The 22,029-nt window shown below is 37.7% G+C and overlaps 1 long non-coding RNA gene across 1 annotated transcript in view; it reads right to left on the bottom strand.

Moving 5' to 3' along the window:
- Positions 1–22,029, bottom strand: part of LOC123334005 — a 75,949-nt gene that overhangs the window by 30,585 nt on the left and 23,335 nt on the right. Inside the window, exon 2 of the long non-coding RNA XR_006551707.2 lies at positions 671–787. This is a non-coding gene — a long non-coding RNA (uncharacterized LOC123334005). The remainder of the gene's footprint in view (positions 1–670; positions 788–22,029) is intronic.

Raw genomic sequence — 22,029 nt, 5'->3', positions numbered from 1 at the left:
CTATTTCCACATATTTCAGAACAGGTTTATGCTAAAACAGAAAATACATGTTGCTTAAAAGTAAAAAGCATTGATTATGGAGTTATAAGGGCTTTGTTCAAGTCCCAGCTACATTGAAAATGGATTTTAAGTGTAAAATAATTGATTTCAGTGAGACTGTTCTGTGAATCAAGTGAGGAAAAGGGTATATATAAGGTAATTCTAAAAATATTCTAAAGAGAACATCCCCAAAGGCACATGGCATTGAGGTCAAAAGTGAATCCTATGCTTACGATGCCATTGAATCGGGAACATATGGTGGGGACTGGTTCTCAGAACAAAGCATGAGTCTAGATGCTAGAACTCAACTGTAAGGTCAGAGCAGGAAATGCAAGGGATGGATTTCTTGAGCTTGGTTACTCTCTCCCTACATTGACAAGGTTGGTCCCAGAAAATGGACTCAGACTGAGACTGCAAAAATGACTTCTCAGCAATGAGACTGAAGAATCACAGGAAAAGGGTAACCAGTAGATCATTATAAATTCTTTTTAAATAATGAGATGTTGCAGACAGATTCCATGAGTGTTTTTTAGCTCAACAGGACTCTTCAAGGCAGTTTCAATACTTAGGTTTTAGGACATAAATCTGCCTTTAGTTTGCATGATAATGAGCCATGCTCTGACAAATGTACCTTGGCAGTCCTTTTAGACACTGGAGTCCCAGGGGCAAGTACCAGCAGAAGCAGCAGGTGGACCAATGATCCAGGGATCAAGCAAAGCAAGAGATCCATCTGGCAGTTTCTCATCATCTAGAAAAACAAAATTACTGATGAGAGGGGGTGTGGAGTATGAGGGTCAGAGAAAGAGAAACAAGCTGTGGGGCCATGATTCATGAAGCAAGGTGGCCTAACAGCCCAGCTTGAGAAGCAATGCAGTCTTCTCTGAAAACAGTAAGGAAAGCACAGCAGTTTGCTCACTGGTTCAGCCTGCTCCCCCAGATGCCTCAGTGATGCCACCAGCAGCAGCAATACCAAACGCAAAACCTACAGAGCACTTTTATTTCCCTTTCCCTCCTTCCCATGGGAGTAATATCTTCAGCCACATTTCAGGAACTAGGAGCTGTTCAAACTGTTTCAAGCAAAGAAGGTTTTGCTTCTAAAGTTTCAACAATGAACTCCTGAGATGTTAAGAAGAGAAACTGCTGTCAAGTCTTTAGTTATGTAAAGTTTAAAAATAAAATAAAATTAAAAAAAAAAACCATTTTATTTAATTAAAAAAAAAAAGTCTTTATAGGCAATCTAATCAGTGCCAAGACAAAATGGTCTCTCAAATCATCGTGACACCTGTATTTCTTTCTATGCCTATTTATTTCTATTTCCAGATCTCTCCTTATACTTGTACTGCTTATTTATAGCTTTGGGTCCTCAAATTTCAGCTTAAACATGATTCTGCCTTATCCTTGCCACCTGGTATGCGGGTAGAATAGATATGCCTGAAAAGGATGTGACCAGGAGAGTCAACAACTACAACACACTTTGTTCATTAAAAACTGCAGCCTGCAAAGCGGAACTTGTTAGAGTCAGGAGAGTATAGATTCTAAGGACAAGAACACTTCCATCTTGTTCATCATGGTATCCACAGTGCCTAAAACAATGCCGGGCACATAACAGCTCAATGGTTAAGTGAAGAATTTCAGAAAGCATTTCACGCCCATCTCTGTCTATAGTGTTTTGTGCTTTGTAGTAGAGGAAAAGGATAAGAGAGAATTTTAAGAATTAGAATCCCGGATTTTAAGGAGTTCTAATCTAATCAAAAAATACTTCATGCAGATACAGAATCATACAGATACAATGAGTTTATCAGTAATGGTCTGAAGAAAAGTAAATGCCATCCTTACCAGGACAACTGAAGAAACTTTAATTAAGGGATTATTTTTTTTTAAGTTAAGGGAAACAAGGAATGGTGTGCCACTGGAGAGGCGGCAGGAGATGAGAATGTCACCATCCCTAGATGTGAAGACACACAGGGAGGGAGAAGTTACTAGAATAGTAAGCAGCAACTGTGATTGCACAGGAGGGCTGCTAGACAGGAGCTGTGACCTCTGGCAGAGGTAGCTGGGGAGATGGGAAAATGAAAACCTTGCCTTACTTCAACTCCAACCTCTGATTTCTCACTTGTGTCAACCACTGGCTGGCTCCCAACCTGAAGACAAAAGCAGGGCAGGTCAAGGCATTATATAAAGTTATTGTTCTGGGCATAATACAGGGCAGAGAAGGATGAAGACTGCATCATATGTGGAAAATCATAAGTATTTAGCAAAGGGGGCATAATATGTTATTTTTTCAGTGTTCTAAGACTCAATTTCCAATGTTGGGGGGTGCACGCAGTTTCCCTCACACCAAAAAGTAATTCTCAGATACCAGCAGAGTGTCTGAGAATTCAACTCAGTTCTGACACTTACTATCTAGATATAATATCAGATTCCACAAGTTCAGTCACACAAGAATCCTCCTCACCCTTCATCTCCCTCACCACCCAACTTCAGATACTAGTGGCCCTTATCCCTGGATGCTTTTAAAAAGTCACCTCATTAACATATCAAAACACCATTATTACTCTCAGTTCAGTTCAGTCACTCAGCTCAGTCATGTCCAACTCTTTGCCACCCCCTGGACTCAGGCTTCCCTGTCCATCACCAACTCCCAGAGCTTACTCAAACTCATGCTCATTGAGTCAGTGATGCCATCCAACCATCTCATCCTCTATCGTCCCCTTCTACTCCTGCCCCCAATCCCTCCCAGCATCAAGGTCTTTTCCAATGAGTCAACTCTTCACATGAGGTGGCCAAAGTACTGGAGTTTCAGCTTCAGCATCAGTCCTTCCAATGAACACCCAGGACTGATCTCCTTCAGAATGGACTGGTTGGATCTCCTTGCAGTCCAAGGGACTCTCAAGGGTCTTCTCCAACACCACAGTTCAAAAGCATCAATTCTTTGGTGCTCAGTTTCCTCTATAGTCCAACTCTCACATCCATACATGACTACTGAAAAACCATAGCTTTGACTAAACGATCACTCTCAACATTTAGCAAATTCCAAGAATCTGGGGAGCTGGAAATCTGGAACTGTAGAGGAAGACCAAATATATAGGGGAAATGCCTTTCATTCATCAGATATTTCTTCTAAATTTCTACAAACTTCAATATTCCTTATAGTCTCAATATTGCAGTTATTAATGTGATTTTTATCTTTCCACTTTACTGAATGTGGTTAATTCCTTTTCCAACCAGAAGCAGACTGTTAAAGCAGAGAAGCAAATAGAAAAGGGCCAACCTTCTGCTCTCACTCTCAAAGCTGATTCTTGTTCATGGGGAATATATACTCTGGAGAGTAAGGCATTGAGAATAAAGAAGTTTTCGGGATGGGGGAGCCTGGTGGGCTGCTGTCTATGGGGTCGCATAGAGCTGGACACGACTGAAGCGTCTTAGCAGCAGCAGCAGCAACTCTAAAAATTACCTGTATAGTTTAAAAATGAATCTGAAAGGTTGGAATGTTGACTTTTGCCATTATCAATAATATAGAAAGGAAGGAAATTTTTTTCCAGTAAAGGCTGGCAAGAGAAGAGAGAGGAAGAAGCAAGAGTCAGAATTCTCACTTGTTAACTCACTCCTTGGTCTGAGTTTTGTTGGCTCAACCAACACCACTATGTGGGACTCAGACAGTGCCTGGTCCTCAGGTTTGGAATCCCACACACTATCCCATCTGACCGAGGAATACATCTCCCATTGAAGATTTGAGCCTGTGACCACAGTTCCACCAGTCTTTTCACATACTGAACTACCTAGAAGCTGCCAGCCTGAAAGATCATTGGAATAGCTTACTAAAGATGTTGCTGATGGGCCAGGTCAGACCTCATACCCTGAGAGGATGGGGGTACTATTCTTCACAATGCATAAAATACATTAAATCGAAGTCTTTTATACGGTGCTCTTCCCCCGATAATGGCTGTATTTCCTTGTTGCTTATTTATTCTATACATATGTACGATCAAGCTGGGCTCCCCAGGTGGCTCAGTGGTAAAGAATCCACCTGCCAGTGCAGAAGGCTCAGAAGACGAGGGTTCAATCCCTGGATAGGGAAAATCCCTTGGAAGGGGGAAATGGCAACCCACTCCAGTATTCTTGCCTGGACCATCCCGTGGACAGAGGAGCCTGGGGGCCACAGTCCATGGCCTCGCAAAGAGTCAAGACACAACTGAGTGACTAACACTTTCACTTTCATCAGGTAAGCAGAGGTGGCAGTTGAGAGTAAGGAGAAAGTGAATGCAGAGAGGAAGAGGAAAACAAATCCCAGTTGCAGCTCCAAGACTAACTGCAGTCGTGCAGCCTTCAGTTTACTCTTCTCGCCTCCCTCTTCTGGGTTTCCTCTCAGAACCCTGAAGGAGCTGCTGCTTCCCATGTACATACAGAGAAGCAGATATGCGGACACAGGGCGTGGATTGTAGCAGACATAGAGATAAGCAGCTCAGATCCTCCTTTGAGAAAGTACCACCAGCTTCCAGGAGTATGGTCATCAGGAGCTTCTAGCTCTTCACTTCTTTAGGATCTGTGTAAGTCTTGAGCCAAGAACAAGCTAGTCATACAGCCAGTGACTGAACAAGTTGGTAGTACATGAGCCTAACCTTTCCTGCCCCAAAACAGCACTTCTGCGAGGGTCCATCTTTGCTCCAGGTCTCTCTGTTAGGTTGGCGGAGACTTTTGCCAGGTTTACATTGTGGTCTGACAATTTCCTTGCCTGACGCTGCTTGCCTCCTTCTTTTTTCTTTCATAAGTGTTACTTCCACATAAATCTTCTTTACTCCTCATTCCATCTCAATGTCTGCTTCCCAGAGAACTTAACGGATAAGAAGGGAGGTAGCCTCTCTTCTGCTTCCTGCTTCCTTGTACCCATTAGAAATTTGCCTGGAAGCCCAAGCTCTCTCTCAACCTGCATTCTTTTTGTAACTGTATTTGTAACACAGATCTACAATCTTCTTGGATAAATGTACTCAAAATCATCAAGGTCAAACTTCATACTTGCCAAGATAAGTCCCAAGGTGTAACCTGGAGAAGTAGCAGGAACCTACTGAGTCCTGAGGACTCACCTTCATTTTCCAAGTGAAGGTTACCTGGGAATCTTGTCCTGTGGGAGTCATTGAGCACTCACTTCCAGCTTTAGAGCTGATACTTTGATCATCATTTGTTTTATGTTTATTATGAACTTAATTAAGGTCTAAGAGAATCAAGTAACTAACATTCCAAACCTCTAACAGACTTGAGTAAAATCCTTGTCTCAGCTCTTCTGTAGCGTGTTATATTTTAGGAACTTTACATTAGTTTGGATAAAGAGACCTAATAATTTAAGAGCAGTATAGCTTCTGGCTCACTAGTGAGAAGTACCTCAACTGTACCACTTCATGCTTAGCCCTGGAATTTCCAGTGCTCTTGTTTTCTCTCTCTGCTTGATTCCCTCTTTCTCAGCTATCCAGGGGAAACTCTCAGTGAGAGAAACTGTTAGCACATTCTTTTATAGTTTTCTCTTCTGCTCAGAAAGCAAGAAGCAATAGTCTTTCTCTGTCATTTTCAGTCTTATTTTCTCTTGAACAAAAAAGTCTGCCCTCTTTGTATCACTTTCCAATCAACATAGAAACTTTATTATGCTTGCTCTAATAGTGGAGGTGATGGAATTCCAGTTGAGCTATTTCAAATCCTGAAAGATGATGCTGTGAAAGTGCTGCACTCAATATGCCAGCAAATTTGGAAAACTCAGCAGTGGCCACAGGACTGGAAAAGGTCAGTTTTCATTCCAATCCCAAAGAAAGGCAATGCCAAAGAATGCTCAGACTACCGCACAATTGCACTCATCTCACATGCTAGTAAAGTAATGCTCAAAATTCTCCAAGCCAGGCTTCAGCAATATGTGAACCATGAACTTCCAGATGTTCAAGCTGGTTTTAGAAAAGGCAGAGGAACCAGAGATCAAATTGCCAACATCTGCTGGATCATGGAAACAGCAAGAGAGTTCCAGAAAAACATCTATTTCTGCTTTCTTGACTATGCCAAAGCCTTTGACTGTGTGGATCACAATAAACTGTGGAAAATTCTGAAAGAGATGGGAATACCAGACCACCTGACCTGCCTCTTGAGAAACCTATATGCAGGTCAGGAAGCAACAGTTAGAACTAGACATGGAACAACAGACTGGTTCCAAATAGGGAAAGGAGTACGTCAAGGCTGTATATTGTCACCCTGCTTGTTTAACTTCTATGCAGAGTACATCATGAGAAATGCTGGGCTGGAAGAAGCACAACCTGGACTCAATATTGCCGGGAGAAATATCAATAACCTCAGATATGCAGATGACATCACCCTTACGGCAGAAAATGAAGAGGAACTGAAAAGCCTCTTGATGAAAGTGAAAGAGGAGAGTGAAAAAGTTGGCTTAAAGCTCAATATTCAGAAAACTAAGATCATGGCATCTGGTCCCATCATTTCATGGCAAATAGATGGGAAAACAGTGGAAACAGTGTCAGACTTTATTGTTTAGGGCTCCAAAATCACTGCAGATAGTGACTGCAGCCATGAAATTAAAAGATGCTTACTCCTTGGAAGGAAAGTTAAGACCAACCTAGACAGCATATTAAAAAGCAGAGACACTACTTTGCCAACAAAGGTCCATCTAGTCAAGGCTATGGTTTTTCCTGTGGTCATGTATGGATGTGAGAGCTGGACTGTGAAGAAAGCTGAGTGCCGAAGAATTGATGCTTTTGAACTGTGGTGTTGGAGAAGACTCTTGAGAGTCCCTTGGACTGCAAGGAGATCCAACCAGTCCATTCTGAAGGAGATCAGCCCTGGGATTTCTTTGGAAGGAATGATGCTAAAGCTGAAACTCCAATACTTTGGCCACCTCATGGGAAGAGTTGACTCATTGGAAAAGACCCTGATGCTGGGAGGGATTGGGGGCAGGAGGAGAAGGGGATGATAGAGTGAGATGGCTGGATGGCATCACGACTCGATGGACATGAGTTTGGGTGAACTCCGCGAGTTGGTGATGGACAGGGAGGCCTGGCGTGCTGCGATTCATGAGGTCGCAAAGAGTCAGACACGACTGAGCGACAGAACTGAACTGAACTGAAAGTGATTCATATATCATCTAGAATAAAATAGTTCAAATACACTTAAAAATTAATTTTGAGCACAGATTTAAAGTGGTTTCGTGAACATGTAGAAACCTGTGAAGAGACACTTGGAAGTCGAAACAAACGGTATTCACTAGTTTACCACCACTGTGCCCCCACCAACCCAACCACCACAAAGATCTTCATTATCCACACACTTGCTTCACCAAGTACAAAACATCTTTTCTGTATGTTTCCTTCACATTCTCTCTCCGTAGTCAGCATCAAATTCCTCTTGGCCCTTCTGAAACATATGGCGTGGGAGGGTGGGGAGGGTGGGAAGCGGGGAGAGAAAGAGCTTAGTTTCTTCATTTTAACCATCTGAAGAGCTTCTGCCTGAATCTTTCCTTGACATAAAAAAATTCCACTTACATCTGTGCTCAAAAAATAGAGAAAGTATCTGGAGTTGGAGAGTAGGAGAAGCACACTACAGAACATGCAGAGAGGAAACGAAGTGTAAAGTTGAGCAAGTTGAGTCTCATGACTCTAGAATTTGGTACCTAAATGAGACAAATATTTGCCTTTGTGTCTTATTTTCCACATTATAAAAGAAAAGCAGGCTAAATGAAAACAACTGGTGAAGAAAGACCCAAAGTATGCATTATAACCATTTAATACTTGTTTTGAATTATATAATTTTTATTTCCAAAGCAGTATTGGCTTACTAGCAAAAATAAATCCTTTCTTGTTTAACTTAATTTTGATTTAGTTTTTCTTTTTTAACCTTTTTATTGATCTATAATATATAGAGATAAAATCACATTGCATTTTACATATAGAAATACATAGAAACAGGTATAGCCAAAAGAAGTTTCACAAACTTAACACATCTAGAAAGTTCTCTTATGCCTGCTTCATTCACTGTCCTTCTACCCAAAGGAAAACCACTATCCCAATTTCTAACATCATAGGTTGATCTTGTCTATTTTCATATTTTATACAAATAAACTCACACTGTATGATTCTTCTCTCTTTGGCTCAACATCATGCTTGTGATCAATGTCAGGTAGTAGTTTCTTTTCATTGCTGTATGTAATGGTGACAATTGTATATAATTATTGATTATACTACATTTATTTATTTCCAAATATGTGTTTTTACACTCTTGAACACATCTTCTGGTGCATATATGGACATACTCTTGGATATATACAAGGAATGTAATTTTTGTATAATTAAGTACATGTATCAACATTAGCAGATAGCGAAACCAGTTTTCCTACATGGTTGTACCAATTTAAACTCCTACCATTAATAAGAGACATTCAGTTGTTCTACAACTGAATATTTTAGTCACACTGAAGAAAAGAAGGAGAGGAGAGTTAGGGGCAAAAATATTGAAGTAAATAATGGCCAAATGTTTTTCAAATTTCATGAGAAATATAAGCTCACAATTCTAAGACATCTGCTACTCCCCAAGCAGCAGAAATGCAAGGAATATCACATGTAGGCACATCATAATTAAGTTGCCAAAATAAACAAGAAAATATTAAAAGTACCCTTTTCCTCCAAAAAGACATTAAAAGTAGGAAAATAATAAGAATTACTGCAACATTCTCAAAAGAAACAATAAAAGTCAAAGAGAGTGAGAAGACCTCTTTAAAATGGTTAAAAACCCAGAATTGCATAACCAGTGAAAAAAGTTTTCAGAAATGAGGGCAGAACAAAGACATACTCAGACAAATACATTCTGAAAGAATTTGTGGCCATCTGGCCCACACTATAATAAGTGTTACAGGAAGTTCTTTAGGGAGAAGCCAATGGTAGTAAATGGGAACTCAAATCTACACAAAACATTTCTCAGAAGATAAAACGTATAAATAAGTCCAGAATAACTTTATGTTTCACCTTCTTGAATTGCTTGAAAAGGTAATTGACTCTTTAAAGCAAAATTAATATCTTCTAGAGAAGTAAGCAATGGTAGAAGCAAACAATTGCTTATATATTCTAGTAAGCAATTGTAGAAAGATGGGAAGGGAGCAGATATACACTGTTGTTTGTTTTACATTCTATGTGAAATGATATATTCATTCAAAATAAAATGCTATTAGATAAAGGTACAGATAGTAAGTCTTGGATCAAATATTAAAAATGAAAAAAGAGGTATAATTAAAAAGCCAATATAAGATATAAAATCTTACACCTTTTATTGCTCCATTAATGAAAAAAAGGGCAAGAAATAGAGGAAAGGAAAAAAAAAAGAGATAAGAGAAATAAAAGACATTCAGTAAAACTTTAGTAAACTTAAAACACTATAAATAATTATATGAACTGTGTGTGAACTAAAGACTACAATAAAGGGCAGAAATTGTTAGACTGAATAAACAAGCAAGACCCAGCTACCTGACATTTATAAAAGCTGTACTTTAAACAAAGACACACATACATTAAAAGTAAAAGGGACAGAAAATAAACACTGTGCAAATTCTAATTGTCAGAAAGCTGGAGTGGCTATAGTAATATGAAACAAAGCAGATTTCAGGCAAAGGAGATTTTCATAATGAGAAAAGGATTAATTTACCAAAAATATGTAATAAACCTAAATGTATGTACAACTAATTACATAGCTTCAAAATGTATACAGTCAAAACTGATGAAATCAAAGGTACAAAGAGAAAAATCCACAATTAGAGTGGATAATTTTAGCTCTAATTTCTAAGTAACTGATAGACAAAGAGACAAAATTCAATAAGGATGTAGATACTTTAAACATTATCATCAACCATTTGTTACGTATAAAACTTTAGACCACAAAATGTAGAAAATACATTATTTTAAAGTGCCAGTGGAACATGAACCAAGGTTATATTATATTCAAGGTCAAAGCTCAATAAATTTAAAATAAGTGAAATTATGCTTGTTTGTTTTCTGACAAAAATGATATGAAATCACAAATCAATAATAGTAAAATTATCTGGGAAATGGCCAGAAATTAAGCAACACATTTCTAGAAAACTCACAAGCTAAAATAAAAACTAATGAAAACTAATTGAAATCAGAAAACATTTCAATCTGAAGGATAATTAAAATACAACGTTATCAAAACCTGTACATTGCAACTAAAGCAGTGCTTGCATGCATGCTCAGGCATGTCTGACTCTTTGTGACTCCATGGACTGTAGCCTGCTAGGCTCCTCTGTCCTTGGGGTTTCCCCAGCAAGAATACTAGAATGGGTTGCCATTTCCTCCTCCAGGGGATCTTCTTGACCCAGGGATCAAACCTGTCTCTCCCATGTCTCCTGCATTGGCAGGCGGATTCTTTACCACCAGCGCCACCTGTTCAGTTCAGTTGCTCAGTTGTGTCCAACTCTTTGCGACCCCCTTGGACTGCAGTATGCCAGGCTTTCCTGTCCATCACCAACTCCTGGAGCTTGCTTAAACTCATGTCCATTGAGTTGGTATGCCATCCAGCCATCTCATCCTCTGTCGTCCCCTTCTCCTACTGCCTTCAATCTTTCCCAGCATCCGGGTCTTTTCCAATGAGTCAGTTCTTCCCATGGGGTGGCCGAAGTGTTGGAGTTTCAGCTTCAGCATCAGTCCTTCCAATGAATATTCAGGACTTATTTCCTTTAGAATTGACAGGTTGGATCTCCTTGTAGTCCAAGGGACTCTCAAGAGTCTTCTCGCACATCACAGTTCAAAAGCATCAATTCTTTGGCAGTCAGCTTTCTTTATGGTCCAACTGTCACATCCATACATGACTACTGGAAAAAACTTCCCAGCACCATCTGGGAAGCCCCTAAATGCGGTATAGTGTGGCCAAATATAAATAAAATAAAAATGAGCCACCTGGGAAGTTTAAAGCAGAGCTTGGGGGAAAATTTTTACAATTTTAAAACACTTGCACAAAGAAAAGAGAAAATACTTTAGAATAAACTTCTCTATAAAGAAGGAGGAATAAAACCAAATTAAACTCATTATGAATAGAAATAAGGAAATAAAACACATAAGAGTGGATATTTATGGCATTAAAAATGGACAAACGATAGAGAAAGTTAATGAAAACTTTGTAAAGGTCAATAAAATTTATAAAATACTAGCAAGGCTGTTTGCTAAAAAAGAAAGAAGTCACAAATTATCAATATTAGAAGGGGCTGAAAAATAAAATGAAGAAATATTGTGAATAATTATACGCCAATACCATGGATAAAGAGAATGACAAATTCCTTAAAATGTAAAAAATCAAAACTAAAAGAGAAAAAATGGAAAACCTTAACTACTGCTAAACACTGAATTCATAATGAAACACCTTCATAATTAAATACATACACAAAATACTTAACTGGTGAATTCTGTCAACATTTATTTAAGAAATAGCCTATTCCTACCATCATCTTAATAAAGTAGGAGAGGAGGGAACACCAGTTCAACTCTACCCTCTTTCCACCAACAAACAAAAATATTAAAATATGCTTTATTAACATATACTCAAAAATCTTAACAAAATATTAGCAAAACATTTTCAGCAAAATATGAAAGAAGAACATCATATGATGGAGTAAGACTTATCAGAATAAAGGAGAAAAGCCATATGATCTTCCAAGTAGGTGCTGGAAAACCATCTGACAGAATTCAACACCCAGACTTGTAATCGATGCAATCTCCCTCTACAATGGTAAAAAACATCTTTTAAAAAATCTAAATGCCAATGTTACATTTAATGATGAAATGAGCACTTTCCCTTTAATACGGTGAAAAAGGCAAGAAGACCTGCTTTCTACTCTTATTCAAAACTTTACTGGATGTCCTAGCCAGTACAATACGATGAGAAAAAAGTAAAAGACAAACAAAATGGAAAGAAAGAAGTAAATCTATCTTTATTTATAGATGAGATAATCAGGTACATAGGAAATTCTAAGGAATATATGAAAAAAGCTACTGGAACTAATGAGTAAATTTAACAGGATCACAACATAAAAAGTCAATAACAAACATTTTTTTCTATAATATTAATAAAAACTTAGAATATGTAGTAAAAATCAGTATCATAGTATGTTAAAAGTCATAAAATATGATAAACTAAAAAATATTCAAAATCTATTCATAGAAATATACTAAAGATAAAATTAAAGAGGATCCATATTAGTGAATAAAATGGCATGTTCATGCATCAAAAGATTAAATATTAAGATTTCTATTCTCCACAAGTGATCTATAGATTCAACTCAATTACAAAAACAATAAAAATCTCAGCTATTTTTTTCTATAAAATATCCAAGCTAATTAAAACATTTATATGGAACATAAATGACCTAGACTAGCCAAAGTAAAATACCAAATAAGAACAAAAAACTGGAGGACCTATATACTAACTGTCTTTAAGTTTTCTATAAAATGAAAATAATTACTACTAACGCAAAGATAGAAAAACTGGTTAGTGAAACACAACGGAGAGTCTACGTAAAGACCTACACTTATACAGCCTATTCTGTTATAGTCAACAAAGCAATTCAATGGGTAAAGGAAAGCTATTTCAACAAATGGCATTGAAACAACAGGATGTCCATTAAAAAAGAAACTCACCTGCCCTTTTTCTTTACACCACACAAAAAATTTATTACATATATATCATTGCCCTAAAGATTAAAAACTACAACTCTAAAGCTTCTAGAAGAAATATTGAAAAATAGATTCAAGACTTTCATCTTATTAAAACATTTTTAGATCAGTCTAGAAAGGACTAACTGTAGAAGAAACAAAAATGAATAAATTGAACCTTTTCAAAATCCAAAACTTTTGACTATCAAAATTCACCATTAGGAAAAATGACAGTCAAGCCACAAACTAGGAGAAAGTGTTTCAAGACATATATTATAAAGGTCATTTTTTCAATAATATGATAACCCCTAAAATGGGTAAAATTTTTAAACAGGCACTTCACAAAAAGAGACATAGAAATGGTCAGTTCAGTTCAGTCACTCAGTCATGTCTGACTCTTTGCGACACCATGAACCACAGTACGCCAGGCCTCCCTGTCCATGACCAACTTCCAGACTCTTCCCAAACCCATGTCCATTGAGTCGGTGATGCCATCCAACCATCTCATCTTCTGTCATCCCCTTTTCCTACTGCCCTCAATATTTCCCAGCATCAGGGTCTTTTCAAATGAGTCAGCACTTCGCATCAGGTGGCCAAAGTACTGGAGTTTCATCTTCAACATCAGTCCTCCCAATGAACACCCAGGACTGATCTCCTTCAGGATGGACTGGTTGGATCTCCTTGAAGTCCAAGGGACTCTCAAGTTTTCTCCAACACCACAGTTCAAAACCATCAATTCTTCAGCACTCAGCTTTCTTTATATTCCAACTCTCACATCCATACATGACTAACGGAAAAACCATAGCCTTGACTAGACGAACCTTTGTTGACAAAGCAATGTCTCTGCTTTTTAATATGCTATCTAGGTTGGTCATAACTTTCCTTCCAAGGAGTAAGCATCTTTTAATTTCATGGCTGCAATCACCATCTGTAGTGATTTTGGAGACCCAAAAAAAGTCTGACACTGTTTCCACTGTTTCCCCATCTATTTGCCATGAAGTGATGGGACCAGATGCCATGATCTTAGTTTTCTGAATGTTGAGCCTTATGCCAACTTTTCCCTCTCCTCTTTCACTTTCATCAAGAGGCTCTTTAGTTCTTCTTCACTTTCAGCCAAAAGAGTGGTGTCGTATTTGGTGACACCTCAAATATCAATATCTGAGGTTATTGATATTTCTCCCGGCAATCTTGATTCCAGCTTGTGCTTCCTCCAGCCCAGCATTTCTTATGATGTACTCTGCATAAAAGTTAAATAAGCAGGGTGACAATATACAGCCTTGACATACTCCTTTCCGGATTTGGAACCAGTCTGTTGTTTCATGTCCAGTTCTAACTGTTGCTTCCTGACCTGCATATAGGTTTCTCCAGAGGCAGGTCAGGTGGTCTGGTATTCCCATCTCTTTCAGAATTTTCTACAGTTTATTGTGATCCATACAGTCAAATGTTTGGCATAGTCAATAAAGCAGAAATAGATGTTTTTCTGGAACTCTCTTGCTTTATTGATGATCCAGCAGATGTTGGCAATTTGATCTCTGGTTCCCCTGCCTTTTCTGAAACCAGCTTAAACATCTGGAAGTTCACGGTTCACGTATTGCTGAAGCCTGGCTTGGAGAATTTTGAGTGAGATTTACTTTACTAGAGTGTGAGATGAGTGCAATTGTGTGGTAGTTTGCACATTCTTTGGCATTGCCTTTCTTTGGGATTGGAATGAAAACTGACCTTTTCCAGTCCTGTGGCCACTGCTGAGTTTTCCAAATTTGCTGACATATTGAGTGCAGCACTTTCAACTCACGTGTAAAAAATGCTCATCATTATTGGTCAACATAGAAATTCAATTAAATGTTAATGCAAAATGAAATACTACTACAGACACCTAGTATTTCTAAAATGAAATTATTTACAACACCAAACAGTGGAAAGTATGTAGAAAAAGAACTCTTATACATTATTAACGGCAATACCACTTTGAAAAAAAACATTGGGCAGTTTCTTGTACATTAACATATATACCTACCTGAAGTCAGTAATTACACTTGTGGGTATTTATCCAAATGTAATGAAAACATATAATCATAAAAAGTCTTGTACAAACATGTCATAGCAGCTTTATTCATAATAGCTGAACTGAAAACTGCCCATATATCCAATAAGGACAGAATTTTTAAGCAATTATGGTATATTCATGTAATGGAATACTACTCAGCAATTAAAAAAAAGAAGTCAAAGAGTGCATATTGAATGATTTCATTTACAAGAAACTAGAAGACAAAACTAACACACTGTGAAAGAAATCTGAACAGTGCTTGCCTCTAGCAGGTCAGACTTGACAGTGGGACAGGTGTGAACCTTCTAAAGTGACTGAAATATCCCACCTTTGATAGGAGAGGGGGTTACATGGGTACATACATTTGTAAATATTTAAACTCACAATTTAAGATTGTACATTTCACTGGATGCTAATCATGCCTTCAAAAAAACAATATAAACAAATCTCTCATAATTGTAAGTTTACTATTTTTCAACGTTTGTTTTTTATTTTTTGAGGCTATTATAGTTAGGCTATTCGTATTATACACATTGTATATATATACATGTCACATATGAGTATGTGTATAACCAATGAATTGACTGTACAATCATTATGGGATGTGCCTCTTTATTTCTAATCATCTGACAACTTTGCTGTGCTCCATCATGTTCCATTCTTTGCAACACCATGGCCTATAGCATGCCAGGGTCCTCTGTCCATGGAATTTTCTAGGCAAGAATACTAGAGAGGGTTGCCATTTCCTCCTTCAGGGCATCTTCCCAACCCAGGGATGAAACCTGTGGCTCCTGTGTCTTCTGCACCGGCAGGCTGATTAGGCAAGCCCCCTAATCTTTTCACCCTACAAATAAAATCAGCTTGTCTGTTTATTGCTTAGTGTTTACACTTTTGTATTTTCCATTCTTTCACTTTAAACCCTTGTGTCATTTAAAAGGTACGTTTCATAAAGAACATATAGCTTGTTATTTTTAAGTTGTCTGATAATCTTAATATTTTATTAGGAAATATTTTGTTTCCTTGCACTTGACATAATTACTAATATATTTGGGCTTCAGTCTACACCTTACAAAATTTGTTTTCTACTAGCTTTGTAAATTCTGTGTTTCTTTTTATCTTTTTTTGGGGGGGATTAATAATTCTCATTTTTTTAAATTTTATTTTATTTTTAAACTTCACATAATTGTATTAGTTTTGCCAAACATCAAAATGAATCTGCCACAGGCATACATGTGTTCCCCATCCTGAACCCTCCTCCCTCCTCCCTCCCCATTCCATCCCTCTGGGTCGTCCCAGTGCACCAGCCCCAAGCATCCAGTATCGTGCATCGAACCTGGACTGGAAACTCATTTCATACATGATATTTACATGTTTCAATGCCATTCTCCCAAATCTTCCCACCCTCTCCCTCTCTCACAGAGTCCATAAGACTGTTCTATACATCAGTGTCTCTTTTGCTGTCTCGTACACAGGGTTATTGTTACCATCTTTCTAAATTCCATATATATGCGTTAGTATACTGTATTGGTGTTTTTCTTTCTGGCTTACTTCACTCTGTATAATAGGCTCCAGTTTCATCCACCTCATTAGAACTGATTCAAATGTATTCTTTTTAATGGCTGAGTAATACTCCATTGTGTATATGTACCACAGCTTTCTTATCCATTCATCTGCTGATGGACATCTAGGTTGCTTCCATGTCCTGGCTATTATAAACAGTGCTGCGATGAACATTGGGGTACACGTGTCTCTTTCCCTTCTGGTTTCCTCAGTGTGTATGCCCAGCAGTGGGATTGCTGGATCATAAGGCAGTTCTATTTCCAGTTTTTTAAGGAATCTCCACACTGTTCTCCATAGTGGCTGTACTAGTTTGCATTCCCACCAACAGTGTAAGAGGGTTCCCTTTTCTCCACACCCTCTCCAGCATTTATTGCTTGTAGACTTTTGGATCGCAGCCATTCTGACTGGTGTGAAATGGTACCTCATAGTGGTTTTGATTTGCATTTCTCTGATAATGAGTGATGTTGAGCATCTTTTCATGTGTTTGTTAGCCATCTGTTTGTCTTCTTTGGAGAAATGTCTATTTAGTTCTTTGGCCCATTTTTTGATTGGGTCATTTATTTTTCTGGAATTGAGCTGTAGGAGTTGCTTGTATATTCTCGAGATTAGTTGTTTGTCAGTTGCTTCATTTGCTATTATCCTCTCCCATTCTGAAGGCTGTCTTTTCACCTTGCTAATAGTTTCCTTTGATGTGCAGAAGCTTTTAAGGTTAATTAGGTCCCATTTGTTTATTTTTGCTTTTATTTCCAATATTCTGGGAGATGGGTCATAGAGGATCCTGCTGGGATGTATGTCAGAGAGTGTTTTGCCTATGTTCTCCTCTAGGAGTTTTATAGTTTCTGGTCTTACATTGAGATCTTGAATCCATTTTGAGTTTATTTTTGTGTATGGTGTTAGAAAGTGTTCTAGTTTCATTCTTTTTTTTTTTTAATTTTATTTTATTTTTAAACTTTACATAACTGTATTAGTTTTGCCGAATATCAAAATGAATCTGCCACATAGTTTCATTCTTTTACAAGTGGTTGACCAGATTTCCCAGCACCACTTGTTAAAGAGATTGTCTTTAATCCATTGTATATTCTTGCCTCCTTTGTCAAAGATAAGGTGTCCATATGTGCGTGGATTTATCTCTGGGCTTTCTATTTTGTTCCATTGATCTATATTTCTGTCTTTGTGCCAGTACCATACTGTCTTGATAACTGTGGCTTTGTAGTAGAGCCTGAAGTCAGGTAGGTTGATTCCTCCAGTTCCATTCTTCTTTCTCAAGATCGCTTTGGCTATTCGAGGTTTTTTGTATTTCCATACAAATTGTGAAATTATTTATTCTAGCTCTGTGAAGAATGCTGTTGGTAGCTTGATAGGGATTGCATTGAATCTATAGATTGCTTTGGGTAGTATACTCATTTTCACTATATTGATTCTTCCAATCCATGAACATGGTATATTTCTCCATCTGTTAGTGTCCTCTTTGATTTCTTTCACCAGTGTTTTATAGTTTTCTATATATAGGTCTTTAGTTTCTTTAGGTAGATATATTCCTAAGTATTTTATTCTTTCCGTTGCAATGGTGAATGGAATTGTTTCCTTAATTTCTCTTTCTGTTTTCTCATTATTAGTGTATAGGAATGCAAGGGATTTCTGGGTGTTGATTTTATATCCTGCAACTTTACTATAGTCATTGATTAGTTCTAGTAATTTTCTGGTGGAGTCTTTAGGGTTTTCTATGTAGAGGATCATGTCATCTGCAAACAGTGAGAGCTTTACTTCTTCTTTTCCAATTTGGATTCCTTTTATTTCTTTTTCTGCTCTGATTGCTGTGGCCAAAACTTCCAAAACTATGTTGAATAGTAATGGTGAAAGTGGGCACCGTTGTCTTGTTCCTGACTTTAGAGGAAATGCTTTCAATTTTTCACCATTGAGGATAATGTTTGCTGTGGGTTTGTCATATATAGCTTTGATTATGTTGAGGTATGTTCCTTCTATTCCTGCTTTCTGGAGAGTTTTGATCCTAAATGGATGTTGAATTTTGTCAAAGGCTTTCTCTGCATCTATTGAGATAAGCATATGGTTTTTATTTTTCAATTTGTTAATGTGGTGTATTACATTGATTGATTTGCGGATATTGAAGAATCCTTGCATCCCTGGGATAAAGCCCACTTGGTCATGGTGTATGATCTTTTTAATGTGTTGTTGGATTCTGATTGCTAGAATTTTGTTAAGGATTTTTGCATCTATGTTCATCAGTTATATTGGCCTGTAGTTTTCTTTTTTTGTGGGATCTTTGTCAGGTTTTGGTATTAGGGTGATGGTGGCCTCATAGAATGAGTTTGGAAGTTTCCCATCCTCTGCAATTTTCTGGAACAGTTTGAGCAGGATAGGTGTTAGCTCTTCTCTAAATTTTTGGTAGACTTCATCTGTGAAACCGTCTGGACCTGGGCTTTTGTTTGCTGGAAGATTTTTGATTACAGTTTCAATTTCTGTGTTTGTGATGGGTCTGTTAAGATTTTCTATTTCTTCCTGATCGAGTTTTGGAAAGTTGTACTTTTCTAAGAATTTGTCCATTTCTTCCACATTGTCCATTTTATTGGCATATAATTGTTGATAGTACTCTCTTATGATCCGTTGTATTTCTGTGTTGTCTGTTGTGATCTCTCCATTTTCATTTCTAATTTTATTGATTTGATTTTTCTCCCTTTGTTTCTTGATGAGTCTGGCTAATGGTTTGTCAATTTTATTTATCCTTTCAAAAAACCAGCTTTTGGTTTTGTTGATTTTTGCTATGATCTCTTTTGTTTCTTTTGCATTTATTTCTGCTCTAAGTTTTAAGATTTCTTTCCTTCTACTAACCCTAGGGTTCTTCATTTCTTCCTTTTCTAGTTGCTTTAGGTGTAGAGTTAGGTTATTTATTTGACTTTTTTCTTGTTTCTTGAGGTGTGCCTGTATTGCTATGAACTTTCCCCTTAGGACTGCTTTTACAGTGTCCCACAGGTTTTGGGTTGTTGTGTTTTCATTTTCATTCGTTTCTATGCAAATTTTGATTTCTTTTTTGATTTCTTCTGTGATTTGTTGGTTATTCAGCAGCGTGTTGTTCAGCCTCCATATGTTGGAATTTTTAATAGTTTTTCTCTTGTAATTGAGATCTAATCTTACTGCATTGTGGTCAGAAAAGATGCTTGGAATGATTTCTATTTTTTTGAATTTACCGAGGCTAGCTTTATGGCCCAGGATGTGATCTATCCTGGAGAAGGTTCCATGTGCGCTTGAGAAAAAGGTGAAATTCATTGTTTTGGGATGAAATGTCCTATAGATATCAATTAGGTCTAACTGGTCTATTGTATCATTTAAAGTTTGTGTTTCCTTGTTAATTTTCTGTTTAGTTGATCTATCCATAGGTGTGAGTGGGGTATTAAAGTCTCCCACTATTATTGTGTTATTGTTAATTTCTCCTTTCATACTTGTTAGCATTTGTCTTACATACTGCGGTGCTCCCATGTTGGGTGCATATATATTTATAACTGTTATATCTTCTTCTTGGATTGATCCTTTGATCATTATGTAGTGACCATCTTTGTCTCTTTTCACAGTCTTGTTTTAAAGTCTATTTTATCTGATATGAGTATTGCTACTCCTGCTTTCTTTTGGTCCCTATTTGCATGGAAAATCTTTTTCAAGCCCTTCACTTTCAGTCTGTATGTGTCCCCTGTTTTGAGGTGGGTCTTTTGTAGACAACATATGTAGGGGTCTTGTTTTTGTATCCATTCAGCCAGTCTTTGTCTTTTGGTTGGGGCATTCAACCCATTTACAGTTTTCCCCTCTATGAAATTATTGGTAAAAATTTAGAATTGGTCTATTTTGTTTTTAATTATAGTTTTTGCATTGAGACATTTCAAGCATACAGTTAATAGGGAAGGTAGCCATTCCCTTCTCCAGATGATCTTCCCAACTCAGGGATTGAACCCAGGTCTGCTGCATTGCAGGCAGATTCTTTACCAGCTGAGCCACCAGGGAAGCTCTAAAATCTTAACATTTTGCTATATTTGATTTAAATCTTTATTGTGAATTTTAAACATATACATACAGTTGAAGTCTCCTGTATTAATTCTCTTTTTAAGTATTTATTACTGCAGCACAATTTTCATGAAAGCAAAATGATTGGGGAGAGTTTCTCTTTTACAGAGAATTATTTCAAACATCACACACTTCCCAAGAGGAACAGTTGTGTCTCTTTTCTTCAGTGATAAGAAATATGTATTTAAATTACAGGATCTATATCTCTGAACTGAATGTGCTTCATTTAGACAAAGTGCTCATGTTCAGTTGTGTCTGATTTACATTTCCGAAGAGGATGAGATGGCTGGATGGCATCACTGACTCGATGGACGTGAGTCTGAGTGAACTCCGGGAGTTAGTGATGGACAGGGAGGCCTGGAGAGCTGCGATTCATGGGCTCGTAAAGAGTCGAACACGACTGAGCGACTGAACTGAACTGAACTGAACAAAACAAAGGCAACAGATAATGACTGTTCCTGTTCCACTTATTGACATAGGACATAAACCTGGCACTGATCACTTTTTTTTTTTCATATCCTGCTTGCATCTTTTTTTTTGAGTCTCACCATTCTTGGTCAGTTATTTCCTATTCTACAATCCTAATTTCCCTATTCAAAGAGACATCTTTAAAAAGGAACAAACTTGAGGAAATAAACTGTCCCTAAATATGTTCCTCCTGTACATGAATTTTCAGTTTCCAAATCTCCTTGACTTACACAATTGTAATGAACTCTCAAGACAACCCTGTGAGGGAGGCTGACAGATTTTATCCTCTCTATTTCACACAGGTGAAAACTGAGTTCTAATATCCTTGCCTAACATCACAAACTCACTTAATGAGGAAACTGGGGAGGAAACAAAATTTTCTAAAGCTCTTCTTACTGACCACATTTTAAGTGAACTTTCAAGAAGGCATCAAAATGTGCCTTCCATGGTGTCCTTCTAAATTTAACTTGAATCTCTCATTAGCCCAAGACCTGCCAGGCTTTTACAGCCTTCTCAGAGCTGCCACTTGCTCCCATACCGATAGCACTTCTCTATCTTGTTCTTCATTTTGACATCCATACCATATACTTCTGGTCTTCACCATGCTAAACAGCTCAGCTTTTCATTCCTTTGAGGCTCTGTTTTTGGCTGGGTGACAGGATACAACTTGATAAATTGATAGCCAGGGCATTTTTATTACCATCATATACCCAGAACACACTGGCATTTTGAAGGCAGAGGAGACAACATCTTCAGTCAAGTCAGGAATCACAATGATAGGCACTTTAGTGTCAAAAGACCAAAGATGAACACGAACACAGTTTAACTGCATTGGATAAAAGTCCCATTAGAAATAGTAGTCAAAGACATAGATTAATTATACTCTGTGAACTTGGAGCCCCAAGGAAATGGAAATCATGTTTCTTCTTGCCCACATCCTGTATAATTCCCTATACTGTAGGCTATGTGAAAAGCTGAATGCCAAATCTGTTTGATGATGCTGAACTCTCATTCCCCTCAACTTTCTTAACATCTCAAGGTTGCCAACCTGGGAAAGATATCACATCTTATTGCTTTTCCAGCCCTTAGTTCCAAGGGTAATAAGGTCCCTAGTTACTCCCATAAAGCACTGAGTTTGCTATCCACTTTTAGGCTGTC

The sequence above is a fragment of the Bubalus bubalis genome, chromosome 6 (assembly GCF_019923935.1).
Source record: "Bubalus bubalis isolate 160015118507 breed Murrah chromosome 6, NDDB_SH_1, whole genome shotgun sequence".
NCBI classification, from domain to species: Eukaryota; Metazoa; Chordata; class Mammalia; order Artiodactyla; family Bovidae; genus Bubalus; species Bubalus bubalis.
Note: the sequence above shows the minus strand (reverse complement) of the source record. Positions and strands in the feature narration are given on the sequence as shown.